At 44.7% G+C, this 18,266-nt stretch overlaps 1 long non-coding RNA gene across 1 annotated transcript; it reads right to left on the bottom strand.

Annotated features, from left to right (window-relative positions):
- Positions 1–6,613: 6,613 nt before the first annotated feature.
- Positions 6,614–17,437, bottom strand: LOC119282453. The gene is made up of 3 exons (XR_005138741.1): positions 17,216–17,437; positions 7,972–8,076; positions 6,614–7,031 (listed from the first exon to the last, which is right to left on the bottom strand). It is a non-coding gene; the product is annotated as an uncharacterized LOC119282453 (long non-coding RNA).
- Positions 17,438–18,266: the final 829 nt, after the last annotated feature.

Below are 18,266 nucleotides of genomic sequence, written 5' to 3'. Positions count from 1 at the left end.
TCCGCCACTGAGCACAATGTCCACCACCACAACACAATAAGGCCTACATTTGTTGAAAGAGAATGACCACGAGAAAAAGAAAGATGCATATGACATGTGGGCCCATGTGGTTAGTGAGAGTAATGTGAGCTCCTGCTCGGAATCATCTTTTTCCCGGGGCGCCAAATAAGAATTTAACAAAAATTAATCAGTATAGATCAAAGATTAGAGACTATGTGGTCCTAGTTTCATTGATTTCGAGGTCAAGGTTCGTTTCAGGCTTAGAAGAAGAGTATGAATTCAAGTATATACATATGACTTTTTCTTCAAGTATTGTGTTTCCCCTTTCTCTCGGCGGCTACGGAAAAACCCTCTCGCCGGCGAGACATTGGATTCGCCTCCCCTCTACCCGCCGCTCCGGCAGTCGGCGCCGGGAGGGAATGCCGGTACCTTCGCTCTGACTAGTAGTTTATGTTAGAGTTTTAAGTCCTCGCAGTTGTGACACTCAGGCGACGCTTCTTCTTCGAGTTTGGCTTCTCGGGTTCCGATTATGCTCGAGTTCAGCCATCTGGACGGAGCTTTGACGTAGGTTTTTGTTGTCTCCTCGGGACGGTGATGGTAGGGTTTCTCATCGTGCAAGCGGATGTCAAGATTTTTGCCAGTTTCTTCAGATATATTCAAGGTTCAAAGGAGGCGATTGCGAATCCATGTCGCTGGTCCTTAGGAGCACGTGCATGAAGATTTTCTGGTAGGCATCACAAGGTCAAGCCTGCTCCGTAGGGGAGGGTGACAACGGCTTATTTCGACCACAATAGTGGTTGCTCGGTAGTCTAAAGATCTTGATGTAATTTTTATTATGTTTGAGGTGCTTTTGTAGAATTTATATCATTCTTTCTGTTTAAAACTCTACGAGACTTTTCTCGCCACTAGCGCTCACATGGGATGGGAGGCATCGTTTCAGCATCGTTCGGCAGCGACGCAGCGTACGCACATAGTACGGGCGTATGCCGGCGATGGATAAGGACGATGTCTGTCCGCGCCACAAGTCGCGCCAAAATTGTGCTGGTTCCATCTCCCATGGATCCACGCGCACGCAACGCAACGCACGTTTGACGTGCCGCCACGTGCCCAAAGCCTCCCGCATCCTACGGCTGATGCTCGACCAGGAACGGACCGTGCACATGCATGCACGCTGGCAGGCCACCATCGGTCCTGTGCGCCCTGTCCACCAAAATGCCGATTTTCTTGGCACGCCCATGCATGGCGCCGAGAAGCGATGATGACATCTCTCTGCCCGACGCTCTCGATGGCCACGTACGGCCCACGGGCTCTTTCTTTCCTCTTGGAGTTTTCTCCCGCGAGAATCTATGGAGACGCACGATGGAGTTACCGTACTCATGCATGCATGCATGCATTTTCAGAGGAGCTCTCGGCACGCTGCGTGCTGCGTGAACCAGTCGATGGCTCTGTGCGGGCGAGGATCGATGATTTTTGCCGGAGATTAGTCGACGGACTGGACCGACCGGGCGGTCCCGGCCCAGAGGCGACACTGCAAAACGTTACGTCCGGTACACAGGATTCGCAGTCCGTGTACGATCGGTCACGGGGCACTGACGCGCGGCACCGCGATCGAGCAACCACATGAGTTTTATCCATGAAAACCACATGCACATGCATGGTCCTCCATTTGTTGCCGAGCGCCTGTGCATGGCCCCTGGCCCTGGCTTCCTCCCGTCTATAAAGGCCAGGCCCTCCGTTGTTCATGGGCACTCCACAAGATCATTAGATCAACAATCTAGCACTAGCAGCAGCTTGCCATCGAGCTGGAGCGCGCCACGTACACGTAGCTAGGCGCACGTAAGTCTACCTTGCCATTGCCAGCTTGCTAACTAACAGTGCAGTACCATGACGTCGCGCCACAGGCGGCAGCCCTCGCGCGCTGTGCTTGTCGACTTCGACGCGGTCGACGTCGGCGAAGAGCCCGCGGCGGCCGCATCCAAGGGCGCGGCGTCGACGCATGCCCCCGCAGGCGTACAGAGCGATGCTGCCAAAGCTGCAGGGCAGGCAGGCGAAGGCCAGGGCAAGAGGCTGCCCCCGGCCACTGGCGGCGGCCGCACACCGACGGCAGAGGGGGGCGGGAAGGGGCAGTGCGACGGCAACGATGGCCTCTAGGCCAGTGGCCACACGTTGCCCGCACGTTTCAGGCGGTAGCTAGCGCACGCTAGCTGATCGATCTGCCCGGAAAGCACGGCCTAGCTTGGCCGTGCTCTCTACTTTCTCGGCCGGCCAGTTTCCAAATACTACGTATGTTTGGGAGTCCAGTATGTGATCCCTAGCTACTACTCAGTGTTATCTACTGTATGTTCGAGGAGAGCTCCCGCCCACTGTACCTCTGCTCTGCTGGCTAATCTGTATTAAGTGTACAAACGTGCTAGTACTTTGTATAATGCAAAGACTAAGCAAGAAATCGTCCGTGCCTAGCCTCCGATCACGGACTAAATAAGACCCGGAGTTCTTCCATAAGCTGTGATTTCTGATTTGAACTTTGCACGCTTCATTTTCTGCTCATGGCTTTGACAAAAATGCCAAATGAATGTATCAGAACGGATCTGGAACATGCATGCAAGATGAACGTGGGTGGACAGGGACGGACACACATTGTCGCTTTCGCCGAGACAGCGCGCATGCGTCCCTGCTATGCGGGCTGCCCAATGGTAAGCCACCATCACCCCAGGTGCATGCCATCGCATGGTAACCCTGACGCAGACGTGAACGAGCAACAGTACGGATAAATCTGTCGTGTTCCAAGGACTACAAGGGAGGCAATTTAACCGGGGCGATCTCGACAAATCAGACGTAAAAACGATTATGGAGTTGAATTCGAAGGTAGGAGTACTTCGTAGCTTTTAACAAGCTCTAAAATATTCGTAGTGCTCGTTACATTGTCCACGTACGGATCAAGGAGCCAAAGCCCTGCCAAGTTCCAGCTGGGTACTGGTAGGAGATCCTCGGGGCTGCTCGCGCTGCTGTGAAGGGCGTGCCCTCGCCCATCTCCCGCTGAACGTCCGCCATGTGAAGATTAATCACACTCTTCTTCCTACAAATTTCAGGAGTAGCATGTGTATGAATAGGAAGCTAACAAACAGTACTATGAAATAGTGTGAAAATCCTCAGTATTTATTTCGATTTTAGTTCGTACATCTGTGGATTCATAGCCGTCAGAACCCTGGTCTTGATCGTACGAGCATTGCCCTGTAGGTCCTCTACCAGGGCTGGTCTCGGGGAATGGATCATCATCTACCTCCATTGCTCCAGAGTCGAACTGTATCCAACATCAATCGTTACTGCATCGGACATGTAATCGTTGTGAATGTAAGTAAATTAGTATGAGCTTCACCTGACGTTCTGGCTGTGAACCGCCGAACTGAGAGCGCGGCAAGGGAGTGCTGGCTGGCATACGCAATAGCACTGAGTCCTGGCGCGTCCCGGTCTGTCACGGTTCACAACAGAACATATTACACACACACACACACGCACGCACGCATCGTACCAAGTGTTAGATATGATGAATCTGCAAATATACCTCATGATCCATTGAAGTGCTGAGGCTTGTACGCGCCTCAACCATTTCCGAGCACCTCCATTCACTTTCCAAGGCATCTGCTAGTTTTATTATCTGTGGATGATTTCTTTCTCGTTCAATGCCCATTTTCAATGGTCTCAAAGAGAGAATTTTCCCATTTTTATCTATGGAGTCACAACCGAGGTCGTGGTAATCTATGAACTTGATTCGATTTTTTTATACTATTTGTTTTTCTTATACTATAGAAATAGAAATAAATTGTTTTTCTTATACTATAGAAAGAAATAAACCTTTGAATTCAGCATTACTTTGCCGACCATACCTCCGTCATGTCGAACAACCGGAAAGCAATGCCATTAATTCGAGCGCAACTGCAGTGCTCGATAAACTCCTTGGCAAGTTCATAAATTTGTATTAATATTGCCTTGTCGCTATATGAAGGAGGGGGTACCGTCCGAAAGCCTTCCAACACAAGCTCAATGAGCCCCCGCATGTCTCTAATCTGGTGTGAAGCCGACATTGTTATGTCAACAAATTATTGGTGAAAATTGCAAGATGATCAGAAAAATGGTACCATATTCTTTCCAACCGTCTCAGGACCAAACTCGGCTTGGATGCACCTTTTAACGTCCATGAACCCTCTTTTGACCATGTCTTTCACAAAAACTCTCTTGCTTGTCACCTTGAGACATCAAGCCACAAGGGCCGTCGCGTATGTCACCATAAAACATTAAGAAATTTTCCATTGCACCTACCCAGCACCATATTTAGCATACAAAGTTAGAAGAAAATAGGCTAACTCCTTAATAGCCCAAATCATTTATCTAATTAGAAAATAGTAGTAAAATCTAAATAGAACAGTTTGCACAGCAAACACTATTACTCTACTTGTTAACATTTGCCTAAATTAATAAATTACTCCTACTACAACACATGGCATACAAGATAACAGTGTCTACAAACCTGGACATGTCAAATAAACAGCGGCCCCTAAACAACACATAATTAGCTAATTAGTCCTAATCGCAAAACCATACAACATCTCACATGCGGGAAACAAAAAACGCATTTGAAAGATTTCCACTACTTCTTGTCAAGATTCCAACTCTATCTGGTCCAAAACTTCTTGGGAAAACACTACTTAAAGAGCTGTCAAATAAACAGCGCCCCGTGAACAACACATAATTAACTAATCTTTATCTTTACCTAATAATAAAGTAAATTGGATTTCTTTCGTCCGTCATGTCATTTTTTAGAAAAGTCCCTCTATTTCAAAGAATTCAACCCGCAGTCCTGTTTTAAGTTAAAATGAATCGTTATTTTTGTATTTTACACAAAAGTCCTTGTTTTTTCTTGAAATCAACCCGCTGTCCGGATTTAAGTCACACCCGAACCGTTATTTTACATTTTTTGAACCCCCCTGATGTTTTAGGTAATTCATCTGCGGATCATATTTAAGTCAAACAAATGCTTTTTAAAATCATTTATATCTTTTAAACCGTAACTCCGATTTGAACATGTTATATATGAAATTTTATTAGAAAAATATGTAGAATACGAATATGAGATTATTTTTATCTTTTAAGTATCTTTAAATATTATTTTGGAATATATTTGAGTCAAACCAAATGATTTTCTAAATTATTTCTATCTTTTAAACCGTAACTTCGATTTTAACATATTATATATGAAATTTTATTTGAAAAATATGTGGAATCTAAATATGATGTTAATTTTACCTGTTAAATATTTTTAAAATATTGTTATGGAAGCAAACTTATAATTTATAGCACAAGATCCATTTTTCGTACCGGCGGCGATCTGGATTGCAAATAAACACTCCAGTATAACCATATACGGAAAAGAAAATATCGATAACTACACGTGCATACCTCTGAAAAATGTCGGAAGGGAAAACAACAGATTTCTCATCGCGAGAGTGAGAGAAAGCGAGAGAGAGAGAGAGAGAGAGAGAGAGAGAGAGAGGGAGAGGGAGAGGGAGAGGGAGGAGAGAGGGAGAGAGAGAGACGCCTTAGGATTAACCATATTCAACACACGTTTTTTGTTGTTTTGTGTGAACACCGAGGCCATCGCCGGCAAGGGTGAGAAGGAGGATAAACGGTAACACAAATATGATGCCTCGCAAAAATAAAGAAGATGAACCTATTGTGGTCTTGAGTGATGATTGTTGAGTTAAGAGTGTGTGTTATGTTTTCTCTCCCATTACAACACACGGGCTCTTTTGCTAGTTAGTCCTAATCAAAAAACTAAACAACATCTCACATGCCAAAAAAAAAGAATGCATCTGAAAAGTTAACGTAAATCTATGATATCTTCAACTACTTTATGTCAAGATATACCAACTCTAAATGGTCCAGAACTTCTTGGGAAAACACTAGTTAATGAGGTAATACGACATTACAAGTTAATGAAACAACTGAACTACAGCATGAATGCAAAAAAAAAGAGAAGAAAAAACAGTGTGTTTCATAGGTCTTAACTTGATCTACAACTTCTTCAATTACCTCAAACAAAAAATCCAACTCCAAATGCTCCAAAATGTCTCCAAATCAGTAATCTACTTCCTAAAACAGTACTAGTAGAACATTTAATCGAAATCACGACAGATAGCATGGATGCAGAAATAATACCATGCATATTGTAGCTCTCGTCTTGATCTATCTTTTCTTCAACTGCCACAACTCCTGAATCGGCCTCTAAATACCGAAAATCGAGCTCAAAAACTGCAAAGTACTGTTCTTCTACTTCTCCCGGAGGGGGAGAGAGAGGGAGAGAGGAGGGAGAAGATAGAGGCGCAGCGGACAAGAGGGGAAGAAGAGATCGGCACCGCTCCCCGCTCTCCCGTTGTCATGTCACTCATTTGGTTGTTGGGCAGGAAAAAACCAGGGAAATAAACCCCCTAGGGGAGATTCTCCTGTGCTCACAAGATCCCTCCCACCACGTGGGAGAAGTTCCCACTGCCCTGGGTGGCCAAATGGCAACAAGGGGGAGGGAAGAAAGTCCTACAGATAACACACAGACTTAGCCCTTCATCATACACAGATAACAATAGACTTGTACATACAAAATTTCACAGCCTTCATAGAAAATTCTACAGATAATAACTGACAATAGATAAGAATTTCACAAATAATTCTAAAAAACACATACAAAATTTCAGAATTCCGGTAAACTAGAAAGAAATATTACAATTGATAACCATCAGTTCACCAAGGTTCAAATACCGGCCGGTCCACATTTCACTGCGACCAAGTGTTGGCCTAAACCGTTTTCACGTGCCATCATCGTTCAACTTTGTTCACAACAATAAAAAAACTTGAATTATCAATTGCCATGTCAGAGGCAGAGGGACTTTTGAATAAGATTAATTGCAAGGCAACGACCACTAGCCCTACTCGGGTCTTCTCTCCACTTCGCATCGACATGAGGTACCGCAACTTGATGATCACTGAACTACACAAAATTAAGTTAGCACTAGTTCACAGTTTCAAAAGACTATTTCTAAGTATATAAACAGATTAAGATGAAATGGTATTAACCAACATATTGTATGTGCAGTGTGCATAACAAAACCAAGACCACACTACTTGCGAAAAGAATATAATTTCTTCAATCTTCTTTGAAGATCTATAGAGTACTCAGATTCGGAATGTCCTAAGAACCAGATTGTGCGAAATCATGTACATGAACATTGCCAACTGCTCCTCGACAGCAACACGCGACGTGCCCTTCAATAGTTCCTCTCTTTTAAGATATCCACGATAGACTTAAAAATCTCAGGTTCCATCTGAAACTCAACCCTAGACCAACTCTCATGACCTTCTAATATTTCCTTAACCTTTGCAGCCCCGGATAAAGATGATGTGTGAACTGGATGTTTTTCCTCATAAAGGCAAGCATATAAAGTGGGAACCAAAAGGAAAAATAGTTCATTGTCTTCTTCTTGTTCTTGCAAGATAATCTAATTTTATTTCTCCTAGAATGCATCACTATTATACCCAATGAAAACAAAATTAATACAACAATAATAATTATAAATAAAGCACTAATAATGCCATCTCTATGCTGCAAAGAAAGCTCAGGAGTGAATACAGAGATAATACCATCTCTATTGTGCCATCTACATACATAATTAAGAGCAACAATTTTCTCATATACTAAAATAAGAACACTTTCATTACTAGGCACAGAAAAATAACATCACAAGAGCAGTAGTTTTGCATAATTTAAGCTTCCTCAATGACCATGTCAAAAGGATGTCTGTGTCACATACTCCCTCCGTCCGAAAATACTTGTCGGATAAATGGATGTATCTAGACGTATTTTAGTTTTAGATACATCCATTTTTATGCATTTCTCCGACGAGTATTTCCGGACGGAGGGAGTACCTTTCTTGCTCTGAGTGAAATCTTTCGAAAGGCACCAAGCAATTTTACACAAGGTCTTCAGATAAAGCCAACTTCTAATTTCAGAGCAGACCTACAAATCAGCACCTACTAGAAATCAATGGTCACTCATGAGTTAGACAAACCAAGCAAAATATATGTTCGATTCACAACCAAATAAGCTAGGATTGATCAAATGCAGCTGTGAGTACATGACACATGTCATTCTTCCTGTATACCACTCCATTTTTCAACTAAACAGAACACAATGAAATGACTCTATTACTGTACATGGTAAGCTAATATTCCTTTAGCAATTCAGGTGGTGAACCATAAATTGGAACATGCTGTTTCAGTTTGCAGCCAACATACATATGCACTAACTGTTGGGTAACGTAGCAGAAATTCAAAATTTTCCTACGTGTCACCAAGATCTATCTATGGAGAGACTAGCAACGAGGGGAAGGAGAGTGCATCTACATACCCTTGTAGATCGCTAAGCGGAAGCGTTCAAGTGAACGGGGTTGATGGAGTCGTACTCGTCGTGATTCAGATCACCGATGATCCTAGTGCCGAACGGACGGCACCTCCGCGTTCAACACACGTACAGCTCGACGATGTCTCCCACGCCTTGATCCAGCAAGGAGAGAGGGAGAGGTTGAGGAAGACTCCATCCAGCAGCAGCACAACGGCGTGGTGGTGATGGAGGAGCGTGGCAATCCTGCAGGGCTTCGCCAAGCACCTACGGGAGAGGAGGAGGTGTCACGGGAGGGAGGGAGGCGCCAAGGGCTCAGGTATGGATGCCCTCCCTCCCCTCCACTATATATAGCGGCAGGGGAGAGGGGGGAGGCGCAGCCTTGCCCCTTCCTCCAAGAAAGGGGTGCGGCTAAGAGGGGGGAAGGAGTCCATCCTCCCCAAGGCACCTCGGAGGTGCCTTCCCCCTTTAGGACTCTCCCCTTTTTCCTATATCTTGGCGCATGGGCCTCTAGGGGCTGGTGCCCTTGGCCCATGTAGGCCAAGGCGCACCCCCTACAGCCCATGTGGCCCCCCGGGGCAGGTGGCCCCACCCGGTGGGCCCCCGGGACCCTTCCGGTGGTCCCGGTACAATACCGATGACCCCGAAACTTGTCCCGATGGCCGAAACAGGACTTCCTATATATAAATCTTTACCTCCGGACCATTCCGGAACTCCTCGTGACGTCCGGGATCTCATCCGGGACTCCGAACAATATTCGGTAACCACATACAAACTTCCTTTATAACCCTAGCGTCATCGAACCTTAAGTGTGTAGACCCTACGGGTTCGGGAGACATGCAGACATGACCGAGATGTTCTCCGGTCAATAACCAACAGCGGGATCTGGATACCCATGTTGGCTCCCACATGTTCCACGATGATCTCATCGGATGAACCACGATGTCAAGGACTCAATCGATCCCGTATACAATTCCCTTTGTCTAGCGGTATGGTACTTGCCCGAGATTCGATCGTCGGTATACCGATACCTTGTTCAATCTCGTTACTGGCAAGTCTCTTTACTCGTTCCGTAACACATCATCCCGTGATCAACCCCTTGGTCACATTGTGCACATTATGATGATGTCCTACCTAGTGGGCCCAGAGATACCTCTCCGTTTACACGGAGTGACAAAATCCCAATCTCGATTCGTGCCAACCCAACAGACACTTTCAGAGATACCCGTAGTGTACCTTTATAGCCACCCAGTTACGTTGTGACGTTTGGCACACCCAAAGCACTCCTACGGTATCCGGGAGTTGCACAATCTCATGGTCTAAGGAAATGATACTTGACATTAGAAAAGCTTTAGCATACGAACTACATGATCTTGTGCTAGGCTTAGGATTGGGTCTTGTCCATCACATCATTCTCCTAATGATGTGATCCCGTTATCAACGACATCCAATGTCCATGGTCAGGAAACCGTAACCATCTATTGATTAACGAGCTAGTCAACTAGAGGCTTACTAGGGACATGGTGTTGTCTATGTATCCACACATGTATCTGAGTTTCCTATCAATACAATTCTAGCATGGATAATAAACGATTATCATGAACAAGGAAATATAATAATAATCAATTTATTATTGCCTCTAGGGCATATTTCCAACAGTCTCCCACTTGCACTAGAGTCAATAATCTAGTTCCCATCGATATGTGATTAACACTCAAGGTCACATCCCCATGTGACTAACACCCAAAGAGTTTACTAGAGTCAATAATCTAGTTCACATTTACCATGTGATTAACACTCGATGAGTTCTGGGTTTGATCATGTTATGCTTGTGAGAGAGGTTATAGTCAACGGGTCTGAACCTTTCAGATCCGTGTGTGCTTTACAAATCTCTATGTCATCTCCTAGATGCAGCTACCACGTTCTATTTGGAGCTATTCCAAATAACTGTTCTACTTGGAGCTATTCTAAATTGTTGCTCCATTATACGTATCCGGTATCTCTACTCAGAGCTATCCGGATAGGTGTTAAGCTTGCATCGACGTAAACCTTTACGACGAACTCTTTTACCACCTCCATAATTGAGAAAATTCCTTAGTCCACTAGTTACTAAGGATAACCTTGACCGCTGTCCTGTGATCCATTCTTGGATCACTCTTGTACCCCTTGACTGACTCATGGTAAAGCACACTTCAGGTGCGGTACACAACATAGCATACTGTAGAGCCTATGTCTTAAGCATAGGGGACGACCTTCGTTCCTTTCTCTCTATTCTGCCATGGTCGAGCTTAACTTCATACCTTACAACTCAGGCAAGAACTCCTTCTTTGACTGATCCATCTTGAACACCTTCAAGATCACGTCAAGGTATGTGCTCATTTGAAAGTACTATTAAGCGTTTTGATCTATCCTTATAGATCTTGATGCTCAATGTTCAAGTAGCTTAATCCAGGTTTTCCATTGAAAACACTTTCCAAATAACCCTATATGCTTTCCAGAAATTCTACGTCATTTCTGATCATTAATATGTCAACAACATATACTCATCAGAAATTCTATAGTGCTCCCACTCACTTCTTTGGAAATACAAGTTTCTCATAAACTTTGTATACACCCAAAATCTTTGATCATCATCAAAGCATACATTCCAACTCCGAGATGCTCACTCCAGTCCTCAGAAGGATTGCTGGAGCTTTGCATACTTATTAGCATATTTCAGGATAGACAAAACCTTCCGGTTGTATCACATACAACCTTTCCTCAAGAATCGTCGAGGAAACAATGTTTTGACATCCTATCTGCAAGATTTCATAAATAATGCAATAATTGCTAATATAATTCCAACAGACTCTTAGCATCATTACGAGTGAGAAAGTCTCATCGTAGTCAACTCCTTGAACTTGTCGAAAAACATCTTAACGACAAGTCGAGCTTTCTCAATGGTGACACTTACCATCATTGTCTGTCTTCCTTTCAAAATCCATATGTACCTAACAGCCTTACGACCATCAAGTAGTTCTTCCAAAGTCTACACTTTGTTTTCATACATGGATCCTCTCTCGGGTTTTATGGCCTTGAGCCATTTATCGGAATCCGGGCCCACCATTGCTTCTCCATAGCTCGTAGGTTCATTGTTGTCTAGCAACATGACTTCCAAGACAGGATTACGTACCACTCTGAAGTAGTACGCATCCTTGTCATCCCACGAAGTTTGGTAGTGACTTGATCTGAAGTTTCATGATCACTATCATAAGCTTCCACTTCAATTGGTGTAGGTGCCACAGGAACAACTTCCTGTGCCCTGCCACACACTAGTTGAAGAGACGGTTTAATAACCTCATCAAGTCTCCACCATCCTCCCACTCAATTCTTTCGAGAGAAACTTTTCCTCGAGAAAGGACCCGATTCTAGAAACAATCCTTTATTGCTTTCGGATCTGAGACAGGAGGTATACTCAACTGTTTTGGGTATCCTATGAAGATGCATTTATCCGCTTTGGGTTCTAGCTTATCAGCCTGAAACTTTTTCACATAAGCATCGCAGCCCCAAACTTCTAAGAAATGACAACTTAGGTTTCTCTAAACCATAATTCATACGGTGTCATCTCATCGGAATTATGTGGTGCCCTATTTAAAGTGAATGTGGTTGTCTTTAATGCCTAACCCATAAACTATCGTGGCAGTTCGATAAGAGACATCATGGTATGCATCATATCCAATAGGGTGCAGTTATGATGTTCGGACACACCATCACACTATGGTGTTCCAGGCTGTATCAGTTGTGAAACAATTTCCACAATGTCTTAATTATGTGCCAAACTCGTGATTCAGATATTCATCTCTATGATCATATCATAGATCTTTTATCCTCTTGTCACGACGATCTTTCAACTTCACACTGAAATTACTTGAACCTTTCAATAATTCAGACTTGTGTTTCATCAAGTAAATATTCTCAACATCTACTCGAATCATCTGTGAAGTAAGAACATAACGATATTCACTGCATGCCTCAGCACTCATTGGACTGCACACATCAAAATGTGTTACTTCCAACAAGTTGCTATCTTGTTCCATCTTACTGAAAACGAGGCTTTTCAGTCATCCTGCCCATGTGGTATGATTTGCATATCTCAAGTGATTCAAAATCAAGTGAGTCCAAACGATCCATCTGCATGGAGTTTCTTCATGCGTATACACCAATAGACATGGTTCGCATGTCTCAAACTTTTCAAAAACGAGTGAGTCCAAAGATCCATCAACATGGAGCTTCTTCATGCGTTTTATACCATTATGACTTACATGGCAGTGCCACCAGTAAGTGGTACTATCATTACTATCTTTTGGCATGAAAATGTGTATCACTACGATCGAGATTCAATCAACCATTCAGGTTTAATGCTAATCTTGATGGTAGAGGGAGCGTGCGATGTTTGATTACATCAAACTTGGAAACACTTCCAACATATATCGTCAGCTCACTATTAGCTAGTCTCCGTTTATTCCGTAGCTTTTATTTCGAGTTACTAACACTTAGCAACCGAACCGGTATCTAATACCCTGGTGCTACTAGGAGTACTAGTAAAATACACATTAACATAATGTATATCCAATATACTTCTATCGACCTTGCCAGCCTTCTCATCTACCAAGTATCTAGGGTAATTCTGCTCTAGTGGTTGTTCCCCTTATTACAGAAGCACTTAGTCTTGGGTTTGGGTTTTACCTTGGGTTTCTTCACTAGAGCAGCAGCTGATTTGCCGTTTCATGAAGTATCCCTTCTTGCCCTTGCCCTTCTTGAAACTAGTGGTTTCACCAACCATCAACAATTGATGCTCCTTCTTGATTTCTACTTTCGCGGTGTCAAACATCGCGAATACCTCAAGGATCATCATATCTATCCCTGATATGTTATAATTCATCACGAAGCTCTAACAGCTTGGTGGCAATGACTTTGGAGAACCATCACTGTCTTATCTGGAAGATCAACTCCCACTCGATTCAAATGATTGTTGTACTCAGACAATCTGAGCACAAGCTCAACAATTGAGCTTTTCTCCTTAGTTTGCAGGTTAAGAAAGTCATCGAAGGTTTTATACCTCTTGACATGGGCACGAGCCTGAAATCCCAATTTCAGCCCTCAAAACATCTCATATGTTTCGCGACGTTTCAAAAACGTCTTTGGTGCCTCAACTCTAAACTGTTTAACTGAACTATCACGTAGTTATCAAAACGTGTATGTCAGATGTTCGCAACAACCACAGACAACGTTCGAGGTTCAGCACACTGAGCGGTGCATTAAGGACATAAGCCTTCTATGAAGCAATGAGGACAATCCTCAGTTTACGGACCTAGTCCGCATAATTGCTACTATCAACTTTCAACTAATTTTTCTCTAGGAACATATCTAAACAGTAGAACTATAGCGTGAGCTACGACATAATTTGCAAAATCCTTTTGACTATGTTCAGGATAATTAAGTTCATCTTATGAACTCCCACTCAGATAGACATCCCTCTAGTCATCTAAGTGATTACATGATCCGAGTCAAACTAGGCCGTGTCCGATCATCACGTGAGACGGACTAGTCATCATCGGTGAACATCTTCATGTTGATCGTATCTTCTATACGACTCATGCTCGACCTTTCGGTCTCCGTGTTCCGAGGCCATGTCTGTACATGCTAGGCTCGTCAAGTTAACCCTAAGTGTTTCGCGTGTGTTCCGAGGCCATGTCTGTACATGCTAGGCTCGTCAACACCCGTTGTATTTGAACGTCTGAATAAAACACCCGATCATCACGTGATGTTTTGAAACAGCGAACTGTCGCAACGGTGCACAGTTAGGAGAGAACACTTCTTGAAATTGTTGTAAGGGATCATCTTATTTACTACCGTCGTTCTAAGCAAATAAGATGTATAAACATGATAAACATCACATGCAATCAAATAGTGACATGATATGGCCATCATCACTTTGCTCCTTTTGATCTCCATCTTCGGGGCTCCATGATCATCATCGTCACCGGCATGACACCGTGATCTCCATCATCATGATCTCCATCATCGTGTCTTCATGAAGTTGCCTCGCCAACTATTACTTCTACTACTATGGCTAACGGTTAGCAATAAAGTAAAGTAATTACATGATGTTTAAGTTGACACGCAGGTCACAAATAAATAAAGACAACTCCTATGGCTCCTGCCGGTTGTCATACTCATCGACATGCAAGTCGTGATTCCTATTACAAGAACATGATCAATCTCATACATCACATATATCATTCATCACATCCTTTGGCCATATCACATCACATAGCATACCCTGCAAAAACAAGTTAGACGTCCTCTAATTGTTGTTTGCATGTTTTACGTGGCTGCTATGGGTTTCTAGCAAGAACGTTTCTTACCTACGCATGAACCACAACGTGATATGCCAATTGCTATTTACCCTTCATAAGGACCCTTTTCATCGAATCCGATCCGACTAAAGTGGGAGAGACAGACATCCGCCAGCCACCTTATGCAACGAGTGCATGTTTGTCGGTGGAACCGGTCTCACGTAAGCGTACGTGTAAGGTTGGTCCGGGCCGCTTCATCCCACGATGCCGCCGAATCAAGATGAGACTAGTAACGGCAAGCATATTGAACAATATCGACGCCCACAACTACTTTGTGTTCTACTCGTGCAAAGAATCTACGCAATAGACCTAGCTCATGATACCACTGTTGGGTAACGTAGCAGAAATTCAAAATTTTCCTACGTGTCACCAAGATCTATCTATGGAGAGACTAGCAACGAGGGGAAGGAGAGTGCATCTACATACCCTTGTAGATCGCTAAGCGGAAGCGTTCAAGTGAACGGGGTTGATGGAGTCGTACTCGTCGTGATTCAGATCACCGATGATCCTAGTGCCGAACGGACGGCACCTCCGCGTTCAACACACGTACAACTCGACGATGTCTCCCACGCCTTGATCCAGCAAGGAGAGAGGGAGAGGTTGAGGAAGACTCCATCCAGCAGCAGCACAACGGCGTGGTGGTGATGGAGGAGCGTGGCAATCCTGCAGGGCTTCGCCAAGCACCTACGGGAGAGGAGGAGGTGTCACGGGAGGGAGGGAGGCGCCAAGGGCTCAGGTATGGATGCCCTCCCTCCCCTCCACTATATATAGGGACAGGGGAGAGGGGGGAGGCGCAGCCTTGCCCCTTCCTCCAAGAAAGGGGTGCGGCTAAGAGGGGGGAAGGAGTCCATCCTCCCCAAGGCACCTCGGAGGTGCCTTCCCCCTTTAGGACTCTCCCCTTTTTCCTATATCTTGGCGCATGGGCCTCTAGGGGCTGGTGCCCTTGGCCCATGTAGGCCAAGGCGCACGCCCTACAGCCCATGTGGCCCCCCGGGGCAGGTGGCCCCACCCGGTGGGCCCTCGGGACCCTTCCGGTGGTCCCGGTACAATACCGATGACCCCGAAACTTGTCCCGATGGCCGAAACAGGACTTCCTATATATAAATCTTTACCTCCGGACCATTCCGGAACTCCTCGTGACGTCCGGGATCTCATCCGGGACTCCGAACAATATTCGGTAACCACATACAAACTTCCTTTATAACCCTAGCGTCATCGAACCTTAAGTGTGTAGACCCTACGGGTTCGGGAGACATGCAGACATGACCGAGATGTTCTCCGGTCAATAACCAACAGCGGGATCTGGATACCCATGTTGGCTCCCACATGTTCCACGATGATCTCATCGGATGAACCACGATGTCAAGGACTCAATCAATCCCGTATACAATTCCCTTTGTCTAGCGGTATGGTACTTGCCCGAGATTCGATCGTCTGTATACCGATACCTTGTTCAATCTCGTTACCGGCAAGTCTCTTTACTCGTTCCGTAACACATCATCCCGTGATCAACCCTTGGTCACATTGTGCACATTATGATGATGTCCTACCGAGTGGGCCCAGAGATACCTCTCCGTTTACACGGAGTGACAAAATCCCAATCTCGATTCGTGCCAACCCAACAGACACTTTCAGAGATACCCGTAGTGTACCTTTATAGCCACCCAGTTACGTTGTGACGTTTGGCACACCCAAAGCACTCCTACGGTATCCGGGAGTTGCACAATCTCATGGTCTAAGGAAATGATACTTGACATTAGAAAAGCTTTAGCATACGAACTACATGATCTTGTGCTAGGCTTAGGATTGGGTCTTGTCCATCACATCATTCTCCTAATGATGTGATCCCATTATCAACGACATCCAATGTCCATGGTCAGGAAACCGTAACCATCTATTGATCAACGAGCTAGTCAACTAGAGGCTTACTAGGGACATGGTGTTGTCTATGTATACACACATGTATCTGAGTTTCCTATCAATACAATTCTAGCATGGATAATAAACGATTATCATGAACAAGGAAATATAATAATAATCAATTTATTATTGCCTCTAGGGCATATTTCCAACACTAACGCACCAGGATGGTTGGATTAATATATGATCTGTGATGATAAGATAATACTCCAAGGTTTTGCCTGACAGATTAACAAACCAAATAGTTGCTCTTTTACACGCACTTTCAAGACCCTAGAATGTTTGGAATATAAGATACGGCAAGATAAACAGAGTATCTCTTGAAAGGACATTTTGTACCAATCCTACCTCCTTGAATTAACCCACCCACAAACAAATTTGCCCTCTTCACAATATACTAGAACATTGTGCATACAGATTAGCATAACAGGGAGGTAAGGGTGGCTGTGCTCACTTGTGAGGTCAGGTTAGTTAGATGCACTGCAAAACGTTCGATGTACTTCAGTACAGCTGCTCACTTGGTGCAAATTTCAGACAACAGAGAAGGTCCTTCGATCTGTATAGGCGCTCGTCAGTTCGTGTAGCAGAAAAGAAATCACCATGGCGGATAAAAATGGTTAGTTGAAGAGGAGAAGGAGGGGATGGCCTTGGTCAGAAAGAGGAGGATGACCTCTGGGCAAAGGGGAGAATTGATTTTAACCCCCCCTGTGCGCTCCACTTTGATCTTGTACCCCCATGTTCGTGCGACTCGCTCTGAGCCCCCCTGTTCCGACTCGTTCTTTGCTGATTGCCCCCTTCTTGTTGTTATGCGTTCAGTTTGCTACTAATGAAAGAAAAAATGGTCTGGTAATATTTCTATTTGACGAAACTGCCCTCAATACCCCCAACACGCTAGATAAAAAAACCCTCACGCGAGACAGGGCCACCAGTTCGCTCGCTCGTTCCAGCTCTCCACCCAGCCGCCTATTCGCTCTCGCCCCGCCGCCGCCCCTGCTGCTCTGCCGTCGCCCTGCTGCTCCGCCGCCGCCCTTGCTGCTCCGCCGCCCTCCATTGCTGCCCCAAGGTAAGGCAAGCTTCCCCCTTCCCTTTTCCATGGAGTTGGTGTAGTTCCCCTTGTACGGACGTCTAAATCTTAGAAACCCTAGGTACTGAGGGAGATGGGGATTTGAGTGAGAGGGGTTGGATCGGCAAAGGGGTGTGATGGATCTGAAAAGGTAACATCATATTCCCTTGTTTTGGTTTGATGTATGCATGACTTTTTGTGTGAAATTTCTGATTTTTTGTCTATATTGAATAGGATCGATGCAATGTCTGTGCATGATTCTAATCAATCCAGTGTGACAAACCTAACCACGGGGATGGTTTCGTGCAATGAAGTAGAAACCGTTGGTACCATTGTCGATTGGTCAAGTCTTGTGATCGAACCTGAGAATGATGGGGATGAAAAGGGGATTCCGGATGAAAAGCCGGCGGACGAGAAAGCCATGTTTGCTCTGTTGGGTTTG

Source organism: Triticum dicoccoides, chromosome 3B (genome assembly GCF_002162155.2).
Source record: "Triticum dicoccoides isolate Atlit2015 ecotype Zavitan chromosome 3B, WEW_v2.0, whole genome shotgun sequence".
Taxonomy (NCBI): Eukaryota; Viridiplantae; Streptophyta; class Magnoliopsida; order Poales; family Poaceae; genus Triticum; species Triticum dicoccoides.
Note: the sequence above shows the minus strand (reverse complement) of the source record. Positions and strands in the feature narration are given on the sequence as shown.